This window comes from Nycticebus coucang, chromosome 4, assembly GCF_027406575.1.
Source record: "Nycticebus coucang isolate mNycCou1 chromosome 4, mNycCou1.pri, whole genome shotgun sequence".
In the NCBI taxonomy this organism is placed as follows: Eukaryota; Metazoa; Chordata; class Mammalia; order Primates; family Lorisidae; genus Nycticebus; species Nycticebus coucang.
The window spans coordinates 21,900,115-21,919,428 of record NC_069783.1 but is presented as its reverse complement, the minus strand read 5'-3'; the positions used below and the strand labels follow the sequence as shown (position 1 = coordinate 21,919,428).

General features: G+C 50.2%; 1 protein-coding gene and 1 long non-coding RNA gene across 4 annotated transcripts in view; one reads left to right on the top strand and one right to left on the bottom strand.

Moving 5' to 3' along the window:
* Positions 1 to 19,314, bottom strand: part of KLHL29 (kelch like family member 29) — a 293,462-nt gene that overhangs the window by 137,987 nt on the left and 136,161 nt on the right. The window lies entirely within an intron of this gene.
* Positions 2,343 to 16,393, top strand: LOC128584198 (uncharacterized). Its single transcript, XR_008379653.1, has 6 exons — positions 2,343 to 2,505; positions 9,240 to 9,335; positions 9,594 to 9,715; positions 11,383 to 11,565; positions 13,605 to 13,704; positions 15,577 to 16,393. It is a non-coding gene; the product is annotated as an uncharacterized LOC128584198 (long non-coding RNA).

Sequence of the window (19,314 nt, the reverse complement as noted above, 5' to 3'; positions counted from 1 at the left end):
CAGCAGGGAGCCTGCTCTCTCCAATGCCAGCTGAAGATGCAGGCATTTCCCAGGACTTAGCCTGTCCAAAGCTTTGACGACAACACAGCCCAGCAGACCTGAGGTCTTCCTCTGCAGCAATGGTTGGGTGCCGTTGGCCTCCACGGAGCGTAGGGAAGGCCGCCCTGTCCTAAATGCCCAGCAGTGGTCATCACAATGGCTGTAAGACCTTACGAGGCCCTCTATCTTACCCTTCTTTCCTGCTTTATTGAGGTATGATTAACAAACAAAACAGCTGTAATATTTATCATATGCAACTTGATGTGTTTGGGGATGTGTCCACATTTGAAACCATCAAGCCATTGCCACGATCACTGACTGCCACAGCTGGCTCCAACATGGTCAATTTCCCTCTGCTTCTCCCTCTTTTTTCCCCTTTGTAGTAGGAGCACTTAAATGGGGAGGGGATGGTCAAAAGGTGTGATGCTTCAACTATGCAAAGGAAATAGGATTTGGGGCTCTCCTGCACATCATGGGACCTGTGACTAATAACACTGTGCTTGGAGTGTGCACTTCAATACTTGTGCAGAGGGGAGTCTTCCGGGAGGTGCCCTTACCACACAAGGTTCTTTAGAGCCACCATGTCATTTGTTTCACAACATACCTAAGGTGTAGGCAGGTGAGCACTGACCTTGCATTTTATAAAATGCATTTTATGGCTGAGAAAAATGAAGAGGATGAAGCTGAGGGATGGGGGTAGTGACCTACGTTCTCCCTACTCAAAGTGTGGTCTGTGGGCCAGTAACTTCGGCATCACTTAGGGGCTTGTTAGAATTGCAGCGTTTCAGGCCTTGCCCCAGCATGACTGAGTCGGAATCTGCATTTTTAACAAGATGAGGAGGTGGGACAGGACTGCACTTGGATGCAGCAGCCTAAGATCCAGTTGGGCTGGGGTCGGGGCCTGGATTCAGCCTAGGACCCAACTAAGCATTCTGATTCCCTGGTTGGCCCCATGGGACAGATATATTTATGGGAAAAGCTGTATTCCATAATTTACAAGGCTTAATACATGACCTAAAAAGACAAATGTTCAAAATGCTTTTCTGGTGGTAGGTTTCAGGAAAAATGCCACTGATTCCTTTTCTGGGCACAATTTCTTACGCAAAAAGCAATCTCCCGTCTTGGGAAGGCGGTATGCAGTGCCTGTTTTAGATGAACAATATTAAAAGAACAAGCCTTCCATTTCCCTCCCCTTTCTGTGTGCACCTTTGCTTTGAGAAAATCTGGTGTGGGTTTTGATGTAGTGATTTTTCTTTCTTTCCTTTCTTTTTTTTTCCAAAAAAGCACACATGATTCAGAGACTTTTCTCGTGGGACTAATTGACTAGGCATTTGTGCTATTGCTCCTGGTGTAAATCATTATAATGGTGATAATGAAAAATAAAAAAGATATTGGAAATGACAGTTGGCAACATAATATCAGCATAAACCGAGGGAAAAGGAGAGGTGTGTATAAATTAGGAGCTCGTAAACATCAGGATTGATGAGGGAGAATGCGGTTGGATCGCTTAGAGGGATTAACCAGAGTCATCATTACGAATAACCATCTTTGCTCCTTCTGACTCCTTGAGCTTGTGGCTGCGTGGAGGAGGCACATGCTGCAGACTGGAGCCCTGTTTTCCCCACGGTCTTGCAAACACATTGATCTTCAGAGCTGCATTTTACGATTACCTCCCTTCTCCAAGCAGTCTTCTCCCTCTCTCAGGGCCGCCTCTCAGGCACGCCTGATTATTCTGAATCTTGCCGAATTGACTAATTCAACAAGCTCTCTCTTCACAGGAAATGGTGTTCATCAGTGACCCAAACTGATGAATGAATCCTACTCGGTGCCTGGAGCCAGACCCAGCGGCAAGAGTTACAAAGAAGAAAGACTTATGCATTCTCTCTATTTGGCTGCCAAAAACACTCTTGCAATTTGCTTTCTTCTAGACAAGAGTCTATTCAAAAGTCTATTTGGAAACATTAGGGAACGGCCGTCACAGGGCCGGCGGATCATACTGCTGGTGACAGGATATTATCTTCCTTGGGAGAGACTCGACTGCTCTTTTAAATCACCAAGTAACTAGCATCTGGGCTGATGGCTGCAGAATTGCTCCGAGGGCTGGGGACATTTAAATCCCAGTACAAGTGAATGTGAAACCGACAGCCTCTTCAGCACGTGGGCCTGTGGAACCTTCCCCAGGGTTCAGCACCCGCCCTGCCTTTCTTATTTCCATCTCCCGTGGGATGGGGGGGTGGGGGGGGTGGGGTGTGCCCTCCCCTCTTACCGAAATCCCTCCCTGGGAAACCATGACTTTCCTCTCCCCCAGCACATCCCTAGGTGTGCCCCTGGGTTAACACGTGTTCTGCCCTTTTCTTGCCACATTGCGCCAAATTTATCGGCCACCTCCTTCCCGTGTATGCCTGGCTCAGTGCAACATGCTGAAGAGCTGGTAAGAACAGGGCCTGGCTCCTGCCTCTGGGGAAGGTAAGGCTGCTCAGGAGGAGGGCGCAGTCAGAAAAGAAAAAGCATGAACACATCAGGGACTAGGGCTGGGAGCAGCCAGTCTGGGGGGGAGTAGGCAGTGTAGGTCTGGGTGGTCCCAGAGCCCCAGGGTGGACCAGCTTCCTGAGGCTCCATTCATATCGTAAAGAAGCCCGTGTCTACCTGAGATGGGAGGTGACATGCAGCATGGCCAAGGACAGAAGCCCCAGCCTTGCCTGCTGTGCGTGCAGCCTGCTAACTCGCACCAGAGCTGGCCTGTGACACATCTCTCTTCTATAGAAGGAGTCTCCAAAGCCCCACATTCCTCACCAGGGCTTCCTCCAAGATCAGCAGCGAGTCCCAGGGGAGGAGTATATTCAGCCACTTGGGAGAGACTTTGTCCTCTGGTCCTGGCCACTGAGCCCTTGTTTTTCCCACTCCCCTGGCAACCTCAGTACCAGGCTTTGTCCGGGACCACAGAGCCTTCTTTGTCTTTGCACTGGGAGCTGCTACCCTATCTTGATGTACTTGCTTCGGATTTTCATTGTCTTTATTCTATGTCCGTGTTTTTAATTTAATTTAATTAAAAAAAAAGCAGCCCAGACCAGAGGGCAGCCTGTTGCGAGGTTGTGTGTTTTATCACCACCCAAGCATGCAAACGAGGCAGCCTCTGTTGACAAGTTCACATCTCCAGTGCAGAGCTGGCTGTTTGAACAGCTTGTGTGCAGTAATTGAAACATAGATTTTGTTGCCTTTCTGTTTATTTTTAGATTAACCAAGCAGGGATACTTTGCTTCCAGGCTGCCACTTGCACCCCCGCTGGGCAGCCTGGGACCACTGGCCCCTTGCACACTAGCAGCAGTGAGCACCATGTACCCCTGGGGTCCTCCCCTCCTGGTGTGTCCTTCACCTGACTCTGGACAGGGGTGACCTTCACTGTGACCCCCAGGGCCCACTGCAGGGAAGCTGATACATGCAGGGTGCCCACCAGCTCTTCCCTAACTCCCAGGTCTCCAAGGATGTCCCCTAGCCCACCTTGCTGGATTCTCCTAGCAGCTCTAGGAGGCAAGAGGAGCAGGGATAAGTGACCCCCCTTGGTGGTCACCGAGGCACAGAGGTTAGGGCAGAGATGAACTAGAATCCGGGCCTTCTGTTCCCAGGACATGGGGGACTCCACCAGAGGACAGACCATAGAGCTCAGAGAAGATTCACTTGGTCAGTTTTCTATTTTGACCACTTTTTAAGAGATCACAGTTGCATCAGCATGGAGACATAGTTGATAAACTACTCTGAAATCTCAGGGGTTTTAACAACACGTGCTTTTTGCTCACACCATGTGCTCACTGTGGGTGAGCTGGGGGCCCTGTGCCAGGTCATCCTCCAGGGCTCAGGTGCAAAAGCGGCCATCACCTGGGCACTGCTGGCCACTATGGCAAAGGGGAAGAGAGTTTAGAGAGACACACGCTGGCTTTCAAAGGCTTTACTCAGAAGGCCCTGGCCGCCTTGGTGCTGTCATGTCACTGGCCAAAGTAAGCCACATGGCCACAGGTAACTTGGTGGGGAAGTAGAATCTATCACATGTCCAGAAGGAGAAATGGTTTTAGGGGAAAGGACAGCGAGGGCAAAGGGTGCCTCTGTGTGTGTGTGTGTGTGTGTGTGTAAAAAATAGTGAGGGCAAAGGGTACCTGTATGTGTGTGTTCACAGGGTCCCCAAGCTGTTTTCTCTTCCTCCAAATTCTGCAATATCCTTGAACAGGGTCCCCAAGCTGGATGCTGTTTTCTCTTCCTCCAAATTCTGCAATATCCTTGAACCTCTCCAGCTTAGCATAAGCCAAATTCCTTTGACATTCTGAGATTTTTGTCTTTAACTCCATGAGGCTGACAGCTTCATGCAGACACAGCCTGCCTCCTCCTCATCTCATTGTCCTCAGGGCTCTTCACTGGGCCTGGCATACTGTGGGGTGGACTTTGGGGGTGAGAGTGAGGCTCTCCCTGAGCTGAGCTGTCCTGCGGGAAGGGTGTGAGCAGGAAGGACAGGGCTGCACACACCGGGGCTCAGACCATGCCTTCTTCCCATGGTGTATGTACTCCCACCCCCACGTCACTAGAAACCTTACTCCATGCTGCCGCCTCCTCTGGGAAGACTTGCTGGACTGTCCAGACTGCAGGGAGAGCCACTGGGGCCTCCCCCAGGTCAGCTTTCTTCTCATTGTATGAGACAGGCTGAATCAGTGGGACAACAGCAGCCGACAGGTCTCTTTTTCTCCAACTGGGCTCTTGCCCTTCAACTCTCTGGGACCCAAACAGCAATTTTTTTTTTTGGGGGGGGGTCACTTTTGGTCACTACTTCTATGAGCAGAAGTGCTGCTGCTGCTCCCCAAAGCCCACACTTCCTGAGCAGACACTGCGTGGCCCTGGCCACGGTCTATGCATGTACCAGCTCTTTTAACTCTCAGGACAAACCTGTTGGGAGGTCCTTGTATCCAACTGAGGCTGGGCGAGGTTTAAGTAACCCTTGAGATGCATAGTTAGTAATGGGCAAGGTCAACTCTAGAAATGATCTCATCCCGTTTCTCCAAAGCCCAGTCCTGTCTTACATGGGGGCTTTTATCTCATATCTAATTCCAAGCTTCTCTTCTCCACCCTGCTTTAGGCAGGACCCAAGCTGAGAGTCTTCTAGTGAGGAGAGGTGTCTTACTCCCCTGAGTTGCCCCCTTCTCACTAAGGCTGCTTCTAGTGTCCCTGGAGTGGCCCGGGAGGGAGGCTGAGGGGAGAGGGGCAAAGTGTGAGCAGAGACCTCTGTGGGCCAGAGACCCAGTGCTGGCTCTTCTTCCTGTGGGGCACTTTTGAAGGTTCTTTGCTGAGCTACCCAGGACAGTCTTTGCCATGCTGGGGCTGTGCCCTGGGTTGGCTGTGATGGCTCACACCCTGGCAGGCTGTCCCCTCGGGCAGGGTCTGCCAGGACAGCAGGAGCCTGGCTCCCCGTGAGGCCTAGTCTGTAAGCACCAGCAGCCCTTCCCAGACTACCAGTGCTGCTCCCAGCACAGCCCCACTCTCCCCTGCTCTTTCCAGGCAGCTCAGGACAGCCTTTTGCCTTTGGACACTTCCTAGTCAGAGTTGAGCACAGTCTCAGTTATCCCCTGAACTCCAGGGAACGCAAGTCATATTCTTCCACATGTTCCCGTTTTGGGGTAGTGCCAGGTCCCATGGAGGACTGCTTGAGGGGATGGTGGGGAGAGGTTCCCTCCAGGGAGGGTCAGCTCTCTTCTCGGGACAGTTATTCTCTGTTAGTTGGTCCCAAGGGCTTTCTTCAGCATGGGCTGGAGCAGTGGTGAGGAGCCCTGGGGCTGTCTGGGTCCTGTCTGTACTTAGCCCAGGGCTTCATCCAAGACTCTGAGGCGACAGGAACAGTCTCAGTTGACATCTTCTCTAGCTTAGTTCTCGCCTCCTCCAGGAAGTCCTCCTGATGATTCTAGGTTACTCTGGAGCCTCATCCCTTGTCCCCAGTCCCGTCTACCCCTCATTCTGCAGGTCCTGTATGCCCGATCATCTGCCAAACTCTGAAAACATGCACAGCACGGCTGCCCCCAGCAGCTGCCTCGGTGGGAGCTGTGCTTCTTCCTGCCAGTCACACCCCCAACCCATGGTCACTTGTGAGCAGTCCCCCGCTGTGAAGAGCTCAGTCCCAGGTTCTCCTGAGGGCAAGGGAGTGGGCCCCCTGAGGACAACTGGGGATGACAACATCAGGGCCCTGAATGGGTGCTGCAGAGCTGTCTGCAGGCTGATCTCAGCTGCAGCAGCCCCTGGAGAGGAAGGGAGATGGCCATCTGTTCATGGCCCAGCCCAGCCTAGTCTGTAGGCACAAGCGGCCCATTTACAGAGGGCTGGTCTCTGTGGGCACCCAGAGCAGGGCTGGCACCCCACTGTCTTGGGCTCAACAAAGGATGCTGCAGAGGTTTGGCCTTAGATGGGGAGGGAGGAGGGGTGTCCAGAAAAATCAGTGGTCCCCGCCTGAGGCTGGGGGACTCTGGTGTCAGATGCTAGCCTGGCACCATCAGGATGGCCTTCTGGGGCTAGAATAAAAGGAGCTTAGTATTCCTCATGCCCGAGAAGAGGACTGGCCTGGCACTTATTACCGGGCCACACAGGAAGTGACCCATCCCCAGGAGCAGTGTGCTGGGACCTACTTACCTTGTTGGCCTACAGAGGTGCCTGGTGAATTTCACCAGGGGAGAGGGGCAAAGCCAGAGACAGAGGGTCCACGGCACTCCTCTCTACACCCCAGGCCAGTGCCAGCTCAGCTTCCTGACCTAGGGACCCGTCTCTCTTGTGCTAAGCTTTCCTCATCCAGCTACAAAGAGGCAGCAGGGAGGAGACACGCTTATTGAGCGCCTGCAGTATGCCCGCCCCTATGAAAGCTATTTAGATGGTGTCAGTCATAGTACTGCCTCCCTTTATAGAGGGGGAAACGAGGCTCAACAATTAGGTGGCCACCAAGGGGGATGCAGTAGTGTTTTCATGCTTGGCTTCGAAGTCAGGGCACTTTCCACATCCTTTTGGGTCTCCTGTTGGGGCTCAAATTCTCCACCAGGCCTGGCCATGCAGGCCCTTCACCTCTAACTCACTATGATTTGCTTCACAGAGGTTCAATTCCCTTGGCAGAGAGCCGTGTTTCCTCCTGACTCCAGCCACTCCTTCCTACCTCCCTCTTGGCCACTCCGGTCTCGGCCTCTACGTCTCTCCCCTGGTTTCTGCCAGAACCTTCGACCTCGTCTGCTTCCTTCCCCTCTGTACCATCCTGTCAAAATGCAAGTGAGGTCCTTTCACTCTCACCAAGCCCTGGCACTGGCTCCCATCTCGCCCTGAGAGAAAGTCAAGGCCTTACGAGACCCACAGAGTCCTGCACCCACATCCCTGTCTTGTCTCCTGTCCCTTCACCACCCCCATTCTAGCATGCTGGCCTCCCCTGCGGTGCTGCCAGCACTTTAGTCCCCTCCTGCCTCAGGACCTTTGCACATACTGCTCCCACGCCGTGGCCACTCTTCCACAGCTGCCCATTTGGCCAGTGCTCTCATTTCCATCAGGTCTCCCCTTAATGTTACCTACTCAGTGAGGCCTTCTCTGCCCACCCTTTTGTAAAGTGGTGCCCCTACTGCCTTCTATTAGATGGCGTAGCATGCTTACTTAGCTTTCTCCATCTCCCGTAACCTGGAATGGAAGTTCCACAGGCGGTGCTTTTTTGACTCATTTATTCTCCATAACAGCTCTGTGAGGCAGCTATTATGATGGCTACCTCTGTTTCCCAGATGAGGAAACTAAGGCCCAGAAGGTCAAGCAGCCTGCCCAGAGTTACCAGCTAGAGCATGGCAGAGGTGGGCCAAGAGCTGTGTGGCTCCTGCTGTCACCATCACCGTCTCTACCTGCCAGCTCTGTCTGCTGCTGCACCTTGGTTTGGACAGTTCCTGGTCTCTCTGGGGCTTCCTGAACAATGAATGCATGCACACTGCAACCCACATCGGCCTGGCTCTCATGCCGTCTTCAGTCCCCATGGACTCTGACATCCTGGATAGAGGCCTGCTCTCTCCTCCTACCCTGCCCTACACACCAGGCTGCCCATATCAGATGTGGGCAGCATCAGTCAGGAAATGTTCAAGGAATGAATTCTTCCCTGTATCTTTTTTTTTTTTTGAGACAGAGTTTCACTTTGTTGCCTTCAGTAGGGTGCTGTGGCCTCATAGCTCATAGCAACCTCAAACTCCTGGGCTCAAGCGATTCTCTTGCCTCAGTTTCCCGAGCAGCTGGGACTACAGGTGCCCACCATAACGCTTGACTATTTTTAGAGACTAAGTCTCACTCTGGCTCAGGCTGGCCTCCAACCTGTGATCTCAGGCAATCCACCCACCTCAGCCTCCCAAGTGCTGGGATTACAGGCATGAGCCACGGGGCCTGGCCTCTTCCCTGATCTTAAAGTGGTCCTTATGCCCGTGGCTATGGGAAGGGACAGCTCAGGATAGTTGGACAAAATATCTTCCTCAGAACATGGTTGCGACCCGTACATGGGGACAGCCAGGATCCCACTGCACTCTCCTCATCCACTCCTACCCTGGAGCCTGGAGGGACTGCAGGGTGGGTGCAGGTGGTGACATCACATCCCCAGTCTCCCACGTATAGAGACCAGCACCGGAGCACTTGGAGGGAACAGCCAGCTCTCCCCCAGGTGCCTACACATCCTCACTGCAATTCCTTCGAGGAAAATTACTCAGGCAGCCATTTATTAAAACACAACTGCTCCCAAGGAGGCCTTTCGGCAGTGGAAATACCAAATAGCTTTGAAGCGCCAGCGTCCCAGAAAGCGAGGAAGCAGCTCCTAGGCACTATCTGACTTTTAATCTGCTTGCTCTTTCCTCCATCTGGAAGGTCTAATGAAATGTTACACGGGGAGGAAACACAGAAAGAAGTAACTTCAGAGGAGAGGAACATAGATTTAATTTCTTGCCTTGGCCTGTTATTTGCATAAACCTCAAAGGACTATGCGGTAGGGCAAAGAGAGGAAAAATAACAGTATCTTCTAATAATATCTTTGTGGCTAAGGGGGCCAGGCATTGTGCTTGAAGAATGATTACAGTTTGCATTTAACCCGCATACACAGTCTGGGGAAGGACTTTTCATTGCTGTGTCTGTGGCAGAGGCCACTGGTGTCCCCACATTGGTGTCCTCCTCTTTCTTGGTGACTACAGGTGGACTACACTCTCCAGCTGGGGTGACACAACGAGCCCTTACCAATGTGGGCAGGACGTGAATGCAAGTGATCTGGGTTCCTCCGGACATGGAAGGTAAGAGCAGGGATGTCTTCTTCACAGTCTCCTTTTCCCTGTCCTCTGGAAAGGAGGACATGGCCCAGATGGCAGGGCCACACTGCACCAGGAGCCTTGGTCCCCGTCAGGCTTGTGGGGCAGACCTGTTTCCCCCTGATCCACCCCAAACTGTGACCTGAGAAAGAAAGGGGCTCCTATTGGATTTGGTTATTGTAGTCTGGGGTTGTTTGTTCTAATACTTAGCGTGCCCCAACTAATGCAATCTTAATTTTACAGGTGAGGAAACAGAAGCTCAGCAAGTTGAATGCGACCTGCTCAAGGTGCCCCATAGCCTGGATCCAGCCAACCAGTAACTGTCTGCGTGGTACCTAGACCTGCTTCCTCTCTTAGGTGTCCAGGTACAAGGCCCTGGTAGCTGTTCTGCGTCCATCTTCCAGGTCCAACTGCAGGGCTAAGCAATGTGTAAGTGGTCCAGGTGAGGCTCCTTGAGGATGGAGGCAGAGGAGGAATGGCTCCTCCCCTGCCTCCATCCTGGGGAGAGAATGCAGGGAGAACAGAGGCTGGACACTGGTTCCCCGGAGACTGGCTCCTTCCAAATGCCTGACAAGCCCTGAGGATAGCACGTGCTTTGCAGAAAAGGTCAACCCCAGAAAGCAGGAGACTCAGCAATTCCTCAAATAGCCGAACCCTGAATGCAGACCATCCCCATCAGAACAAACATGCCCCATGGAAACAGAAAGAGAGAGAGAGAGAGACAGAAGCAGAGACGCCCGGGAGAGCCTCCCTGCCAGACCTTGTTATAGCCGGTGGGCGAATCCCTGTGCAGACTGTGCCCTCTCATCTGCAGAAGCCTCCCTGGGTGTCCAATATTCTAGGCAGGCAGGTCTATTGGGCCTAAAATAAGTCCTCGAAATGCCTAGCTCATTTTTGTTCCTTATTAAAAACACGTACAGAAAAAGACACAATTGAAGAGAGGATGGGAACAGGACTAACCAGGGAAGAAATATGATTGCTAAATTCTGAGAGGCTATTTTAGACAAGATATCAAAGGATGGAAATTAAAAGAAAACACTGCCACCACCCTGGTTCCCTGACTCAGCTCTTTAAACTTCTTAATACTGCTTCCCAAGGCCACCAGTATGACTACAATGACTTAACAACAGAGAGCCACACCCCATCTCCCAGGAGTGCTAATTACATCCTGGGATTAACTCTTCAGTCTGCTAGACAGTTCTAGCAGCCGCACCACCAAGGCCACTGCCAGAAGCTATGTGGCTTCTGGAAGGAAGACACACCTACTGTTTCCTGGGATCTGGACTTGCGGCCAAAATCACAAACCCTCCTGCACAAGAAGAAGCCGCCAGCCCTGTTGCTGTCCACCTGAAGCACCAATTATGTTTTTTTTGGCTTGAATTTTTTTTAAAAAAACATACTTTCAATTACAAGGGGCTTGAGCAAAGATGGAGAAGAAGCTGTGTCTGAGGCCAGGAATCCTGGGAGAGTTGTGGCCTCTGACAGCCAGAGTCACCCTGTGTTGCTGGTCAGCTCCTGTCTTGCTGTCCACAGAACTGCTGCCCTGGCCAGGCAGTTGGAACTGGGTCAGTGCTATGAGCACCAGCAGAGGTGAGTTTGGCCAAGGGCTGCCCCCCAAGGAGCCTGCAGTTGAGCAGGGCTAGACCAATCCTCAGTAAGACAGGCTAAACTATAAGATGGTAAGGAGGCGCTGCTGAGCACGGCTGTGAGCCCCTGCAGTTCTGGGACCTAGTTCTCCCCTCTTGCCTTCCCCACAGGTAGGCATGAAATTACCCATCTTCTCTTCACTCATCTACCCATACACCCATTTCTGTTCATTCATGCATCAAATATCTGTGAACAGCTATCTATCTGTTCAGATCTTTCCATGCATCCAGATGGATGCAATGGTTTGGGTGTTCTGTTGTGGGCACATGACCAGGCTGGGCAAATCAGGCTGTTCTCCCTCCCCAGCCATAATTACTGATTCATGCTCCATGACCCATACAGATCCAGATCTCTGAGATATGACATGGTTCTCGTCTTCATTCAGGATCATGACCAGTAAGGATGCTGTGAGCTGCGACAGCTGCCAGCCATCTTTCCTGGCAATGGGGGGACGCAGTCTGCAGAGCAGAGGATGCAGCCAGCACAGAGGAAAGCCCAGGAGATGCTGGCAAGTTCCAGTAGTACCTGAACTACTGGGTCTAGCTGGGCTGAAGCTTTGTTACAAGAGGTAACACGTTTTCTTTTATGCTTAAGTAGGTGTGAGTTGGGCTTCTGTATACTGCAACCAAAAGAGTTCTAAGCTCTAACACACTCTCCAAAAAGGAATTCTTAGTACAAGGACATATCTTTGGACTCTTTGGGAAAGATGGTGGATTCTGAGAGAAGGTGAGGCCAAGAAAGATGCTCCATGTTAAAGGAGAGTGTGGATCAGCACTGTTCAATGAGATTTTCTACAATGCTGGAAAGACTCTATAATCTGTGCTATCCAGGAAGGGAGCCACCAGCCTCCTAGGGCTACTGAGCACTAAAATTGGCCGGTGTGACTGAAAGGGGGAATTTTAAATTCTATTTAATTTTAATTAATTTAAATAGTACATCTGACATGCCCATCAAGGATGAATGGATAAAGAAACTGTGGTACATAAACACATGGAATATTATATAGCCCTAAAAAGAATGAAATCCTGCCATTTACAACCACATGGATGGAACATTATGTTGATGCTAAGTAAAATAAGCCAGGCTACGTAAAGACAAATCTCTCATGTTCTCACTGATATGCTAAATATTAGAAACAATCGCTCTTACGGAGACAGAGAGTAGGATAGTGGTTCCCGGAGGTTGGGAAGGGCAGTGGGGAGGGGAGGATAAAGTCCATGTGGTTAATGGGTGCAAAAATGTAGTTAGATAGTCAGATAGAATGAACACTCTTTGATAGCACAACAAAGTGACTGTAATCAACAATAACATAGGATACACCTTAAAAATAACTATGAGAGTGCCGCCGGAACATTCCTAACACAAAGATGTGGTAAATGCCTGAGATGATGGACACCCCAGTTACCCTGATTTGATTAATCCACATCGTATGCCTGTAGGAAAACATCATAGCTACCCTGTTAGACAACTGTTTATACGCCCATAGTAAGTACAAATTAAAAAAATAAAAAAAATAAATAGTTCCCCTGGTGAGTGGCTGCTGTATGGCCAGTGCAGGTGTGGAGCGAGGCAGGGTAACTTTCTCTCTGTGGACCAGAGAGAAAGAATGAGGAGGAGAGAGAACTTCTGAGGCCTGGGATAGCACCGGGAGCTGGGCTGGAGGACAGGCAACTGGAAGCAGGAAGATCCTTAGGGTCACTGGGGCTCAGGGGAGGACTGAGGAAGGTCTGGGCTATGGTGGAGATGAGTGGACTCCAGAAATGAGAAGCTCCAAAGGGGGCGGATGCTGGCGCCAATGCTCAGGGCCACCGGTTGGCAGTTGCACTCACGGAAATGAGGAAGGCAGCAGAGGGTGAAGGCTTGAGGTGGAGAGACAGTGGGGCCAGGGTTGTTAGGAGGAAGCCGAAGCCTGTAGAAACAAGCTTTTGGAGTCACCAAGGTTTAGGGGACAATTGGTCCAACCGTGGAAAGAGAAGCACAGCAAGGACAGAACTGTGAGAATACTACCACGAAGAGGCTGGGAAAAGAGAAGGAGGAAATGCGACGTCAGAAGGAGTTGGAGGAGGCAGGGAAAGATGGTATGGCGTCCTCGGAGGCTGGAAATGACTACTGAAAGTCTCGTTTTTATTACATTTTGGCCTATTTTTGAGAAAACTAAAATTTATTCCTGTCAATGCCCAATCTTAAACAAGGACAAAATATTTTAGCCACTACAAGATAAAATATTTTGATATAATAATATTTCTGTTACGTTGAATTCTGGACAGCATATGCTGTCCAGACGTAACAGAGACACCCCTGGCTGTCAGACAGCACTGTCCCCAGGACTGAAGGATCCAGTGCCCCTCTGCTCCTTGGCCCCAGGCTGCGGTGACTTCCGTGGTGTGAGGATTTGGTTTCTGGTACTGAGAACTAATGTGTAGAAAACAGAAGCTTTCTGCAGCAGCCAGCCCCCCTTTCAGAATGACCAGTGTCCTTCCTGAATGCCAGGCTCCTTTTGTCAACACAAAGGTGGGGAAGCCCACGACAGGCCCTGGGTTTAACTGGATTTTCTCCTGTTGACTCTCGGGCAACATGTGACCTCAACCTTTTACTGTATCACTCCAGTGACTCCCAGCATCACAACTGGGGTGACTGTTGTCAAGACCCAAGGGGCTTGAGCAGCAGGAATCAGAGCTCATTCTGAGGACCACAGCCTGCTGTCAGGGTGAGTTTGCTCCCAGCTTGTATTTTACTCCTCTGCATTGCTTCATCTCGGACCAGCCTCTAGCAAAGTCCTCAGCTGTCCTCGTTCCTTCTGACCTCTCTCCTGATCCTTGCTGGGTCAGGAGTCAATGAACTTTGCTGTGAATTTAGAATCCATGTAATCAATCTGCGTCTGTATTTTTAAGCCATTCTGAAAGGCTGAGGGATTGAGGAGGAACTGAGATCCCGTGCACACGTTTGGAGACCCCTGCTTGTTCTGTCAGCCACTCCACGGTGCCTTCCCTTCTTCCCTCCATCTAGTTCTCTAAAACTCTGGAGAGGTTTCCAGATCGGCGAGAACTGGTGGAAAGAGCAGAGGCCCTGACAATGTACCAGCTGAGAACACCTTATTCTGAAAGAGATCAATGGCACATATTGTCACAAAGCTTGAGGACAGACACTACACACTGGAGTTAGTCCTGCTGCGGCCCAGACAGGTAACAGAATGACATATTCCACAACACGTCCCTTCCCACAGCCAAAGACCATCCTCCCTTGCGCCTGCCCCGCCCCCCGCCAGTCACAGGCACACTCCTCCAAGTTCCAGCTTCCCACATGCCAGGAGCAGTCTGGGATCGAGGTGGCAAGGACTGCCAACGGGTGACAGATAACCTCCTTGTTGAGGGTCTAGGCAAAACCCTTTGGAAGTTTTGGTAAAGACAAAGCAGAGTAAGAGTGAGGCCACGTGCATGTGAGGCAGAATTAGGAATTCTAGCTTTGCACCCGTGCCATCTGGCCTCCTTGCCAGCGGAGCTGATGTCACACATCTTGTTTCTCCAAGCGTGGTCCTAGGACCACCGGCATCACTGAGAGCTTGTTGGAAATGTAGCCCTGTTGGGAAGTGAGGCCTTACTTGGTCCTTAAGTCTGTTTTTGAGGTCAAAGGACTCCTGGAGAAACTTGGGTTCCTGTTCCTGAGACCTGCCTCCCCCCGCTTCCCCTTCAATGTGCAGTTTCTGGCAGGAGGCCAAGATCCAAATGTCCTAAATCTCAGTAAAGAGCAATGGGCCATCTCTTCCTAAATATCCAGATAGGGTTCCTGTTTGCTTTAGTCCCAGCAGTCCTGTGCTTCAGTTCTGCCAACAGCTGAATCTTAGTGTATTTTAGTTCAGAGTATACAACAACTCTGCATTCCAAGCACTAATGCAGCTGACATAATACTGGGCATGAGTGGTTCCGCAGCATGCCCCCTCCTGTTTAGTTGTATTACAGAAAGTGTCATGTCTCTGCCCAATGCAGGAATCTGTGGCTCAAACCCGATCGCGAGGTCCCTCTAAATGCCTCCCCCTGCACTGTAGCAGTCTGGAGAGGCCAAAGTGGGGAGTAGATCCTTCCCTCAAGGCCACAGGGTGTCCCGGAAGGAGCGAGGGGAGGGGAGGCTGCAGAGCTGCTCATGGAGGGTGGCAATGGCACCTGCCAACTGAACTGGTCAGCAGAGCCTGAAGGACACCAGTGGCTCCGAAAAGGAACGTAGAACAAGTGCAGACATTGAAAGCCAGACTGCAGAAAAGTGACACTGGAGGCAGACTAGGGCTGGAGGAGAGCAATGTCCACATGCTGATTCTCTGCAGAGAATAGGCACAGACGGGTCCCAATGGGGATGCCGGCCAGGTGCAGAGCCGCCCTTCCCACCACACCTAGAGCAAGGCGGCACTCTGTTCTTCACCACCCCATTAGGTAGGAGGGGGAACTAGATTGTCACAGAATGTTGCTGTCCTTCCTTAACAACACAGGGTATACATTTGTTCACCTCAAAGCTGAGTAAATAATGTGTGGTTTCTTTCCATGGTATGGGCTCAGGCGTTTCCAACAGACCCTCCCTTTGTTCTTTAAAGGCCTGACTGCAATGAACCTTCATGGAGAGTGATCCAGACTCAGAATTCCAGTACTGTTTTGTAAACACAGAGGTCAGCAGTCCCTCACAGTACCACTGTGCCAAGGCCTCCCCTCCTCTGAACGTGAGAGGCGCTGCCTGTGGGTCTGCGGTGGTGACAGCCCAGGCCTGGATTGTTCAGGCAAAAAGCAAACATGGCCTCTGAGGCGAGGGGGAGAGAGGCCTTCCTTCAGCTCTCCACAGAGGGCTTGCCTGGATGCCCCGCGTGGCCCTGACAGCACCAGCACCCGGCTCCCTGCTGCAACAAATGCCTGGGTGCCATTCTGCATTACAGGCCGGGAGTAAACCCACTCTGACAGTTGGGCTGCAGTCCACGGAGTGAACTCTGATTTTCTGCTGCTCAAGCCCGTTGGGTCTTGAGGATGGGGTCACCGCAGTTGTGATGCTAGGAGTCACTGGAGTGATAAAGTCAAATCCCTTCCACCCGCAGGGTTGTCAGGTTGAGGTCACATGTTGCCCAAGAGAGTCGAGAGAAGAAATTCTATGAAACCTACTTATATTTACTCACACTTTCTTATGAAAGATAGAACACAACTTCATCCCAGGATGAAGCAGAGAAATGGAGTGGGAAGGGAGGGGCTGGGGAGGTTTGACGGAGGGGAAAGGCGGGACCACACCTATAGAGCATAGGGCAAGGGTACAAGTCAAATCTGTCAAGTGTAGAACATAGATGTTTTGGCACAATAATCAAGTAAATGAGGTGAAAGCTGTGCTGATTGGTTTGATCTAGGCATGTCAGATTGTATAAATAAAAAAAAAGCACATTGTACTCCACATATGCATGAATGTATTCATGATCTATGTGTATTTAACTTAATTAAAAAAAAAAAGAAAGAAAAAGAAAATCAAGTTAAACCAGGGGTGTGACTATGGGCTTACCCACCTTTGTGTTCACAAAAGGAGCCTGGCATTCAGGAATGACATTTGTCACTCTGAAAGGGCTGGCTGTCACAGAAAGCTTCCATTTTCTACATGTTAGTTCTCACCAGAAACCAAGTCCTCAGTGCTTCTGAACTCTGAACTATGAGATGTCAATATTTAAGGCACCAGAAGCCTGGCTTAAGCCTTGGTTTGTTTTATGTTTATTTTTCTTCCTTTAAAGATTTTTTTTTATTATGATAAAATATACATAACACAAAATTTCCCATTTTAGCCATTTTAAGCGTACACTTCATTGGCTTTAAGTGCATTCTCAATGTTGTGTAACCATCACCGCCATCTATCTCCAGAGCTTTTTCATCTTTCCAAACTGAAACTCGGTGCCCATCAAACAATAGCTCCCTGTTTCTCCTTCCTCCAGCCCCTGGAACCTCCCATTATACTTCTGTCTCAATGAATTTGCTCTGGCTACTCCTTATAAGTAGAATCATACAATATTTTCGTTTTTTGTCTGGCTTAGCATCATATCCTCAAGATTCATCTAAGTTGTAGTTTGTATCCATCAATGTTGTATTGCCTCTCTTTTAAAGGCTGGATACTATCCTGTTGTATATTTACAGCACACTTTGTCCATCAGTCAGTGGATAATGGAGTTTCTACCAAGTTTTGGCTATTGTGAGTCATGCTCATTGTGAACATGAGCATACAAGCATCATTTAGAGGGGCTTCAGCTTTTACATTAATTTACAACTTCTCCCCTTTGGTGAGAAGCAGACTCCACTTGTGGCTGTGTGTGGCTTGGCTCTATCTTCGGGCAGGCTAGTGTCAGGTCTCCTAGGAGACGAGGGAGGGTCCTCTGCCCACTGAGGCCAAGCTCAGGACTTAAAGGATTATAATTCCACAACCACAGAGGCTGCCCTGTCTCTTTTCCTCCCAGAGCAATGCTGCGACATGCTGGTATTAGCCACACTTCTCAATGCTATGGAAAGACCAGAAGAGGCACCTGAGCTCCACCCATCTAGTCAGGCCACATTTTAAAAAATTAATTTTAGGGAGGTATAATTTCCATAAAGTCACAGTCCAGATCTTAAGTGTGCAGTCTGATGAGTTTTGACAGTGCACACTTCTGCCTAACCATCCCCTGATGAAGATACAGACCACTTCCATTAGCCAGAAAGTGCCTTTGTGCTAGGTGGTGTTTCAGCAGCTGCATTCAGAGCCAGTCAACGCCACTACAGCGCCAATAGGCCTAGGGGACTGTGGCCTTTTGAATGAAAATGCTGGTGGGTGTTCGAGGCTGTGAAATCCAAGGTGTTCTCAGCTGAGTTACTACAATAGGCATTTTATTTTTCCTCTCGAATTCTCAGTAGTCTGGCAAGGGAAGTTTTAAAGGACCAAAGCAGGCTTGGCGCCTGTAGCACAGTGGTGACAGCCACCTACACCGAGGGTGGTGGGTTTGAACCCAGCCTGGGCCTGCTAAACAACAATGACAATTGCAACAAAAAATAGCTGGGCATTGTGGTGGGCACCAGTAGTCCCAGCTACTTGGGAGGCTGAGGCAAGAGAATCGCTTAAGCCCAAGAGTTTGAGTTTGCTGTGAGCTGTGACGCCACGGCACTCTACTGAGTCCAACATAGTGAGACTCCGCCTCAAAAAAAAAAAAAAAAAAAGGACTGAAGTGCAAAATGTGGGACCTCAGCTTCACTCATGATTTGAAACACATTTGTTCTACAGGCCAGTCTAGGGCACTCTCTTTGTGTCAGGCTCTGGGCCGGGAGCTGCATGGCAGGGGAAGAAATGTCCCCTAAAGAGCAGGGCAGGGCATCTGGGGAGTCACTGGGCAGAGTGGGAAGAAGGGAGCTTCTGGGCTGGAACACGAGTTAGTGTCCTGTGATGCTGCACAGGAATCGATCATCTGGCTAAGGTCAGCAAGGGAAGCTTCTTGGAGTCAGGGGCATCTGAACCTGCCCTTTAGAACGCACAAGATTTCGACGGAAGGAAAGAACAAGAAGAACATTCCAGGCTGGGAAGACACCGGGCGTCGACAAAAGCATTAAGACATAGTATGAACTGCTAGCTATACCTGTCAGGAGACAGTCTTGGGGTTAGGTGTTGCCTGTGTGTGATTTTATTTAATAAAAAAATCGTTGACCATGAGTACCCTGCAAGGTGAGTCATATTGGCTGCAATGAGGCTCAGTGACCTCCCAGGTTCACAAAACACTGCCCCTGAATTCAACATAAGGTCTGGGTGATTCTGAAGCCCACGTTGTCTGTTGACTGTGCTGTGGGAAGGAACACAATGAAATGGGCGCTGCACAGCTGGGAGGTGGGGGAAGGAAGGGACTCCTGTTGTCCTGAACAGCATTCTAAAAACAAGGCACTTTCAACTTCTGGTGGCTCCTCACTTGGTCCTATATCAATTACAATGTCCGAAGCAATATTACATACCCACAAAGAGCTATGTAAACGCTGCATTATGCATGCAAATATTTCTTTTTATAAAGCCACAAGAAAATCTCATGTATTTAAGACAAGGGGTTAATTAGTAAATTTGTTTTTTCTAAAAGCAGTCTTATTTAGACAAAATAGTCCAAACCAGGTTCACTAAGGCTGAAAGCATAGTTGGCTAGTAATTAGCGTTCAAACTGTCCACAGGTGGATCTTTTAAAGCTAGAGAGTGTGTTGTTAGCACAAGGACATTCTGTTCCCCACATTGTGGTAACGCCGCCAATTCTTATTTGCCCAGTTAGTCCTGGGAGAGAGGGCGGTCCTCAGACTGTTACAGTGTCATCCTCCTG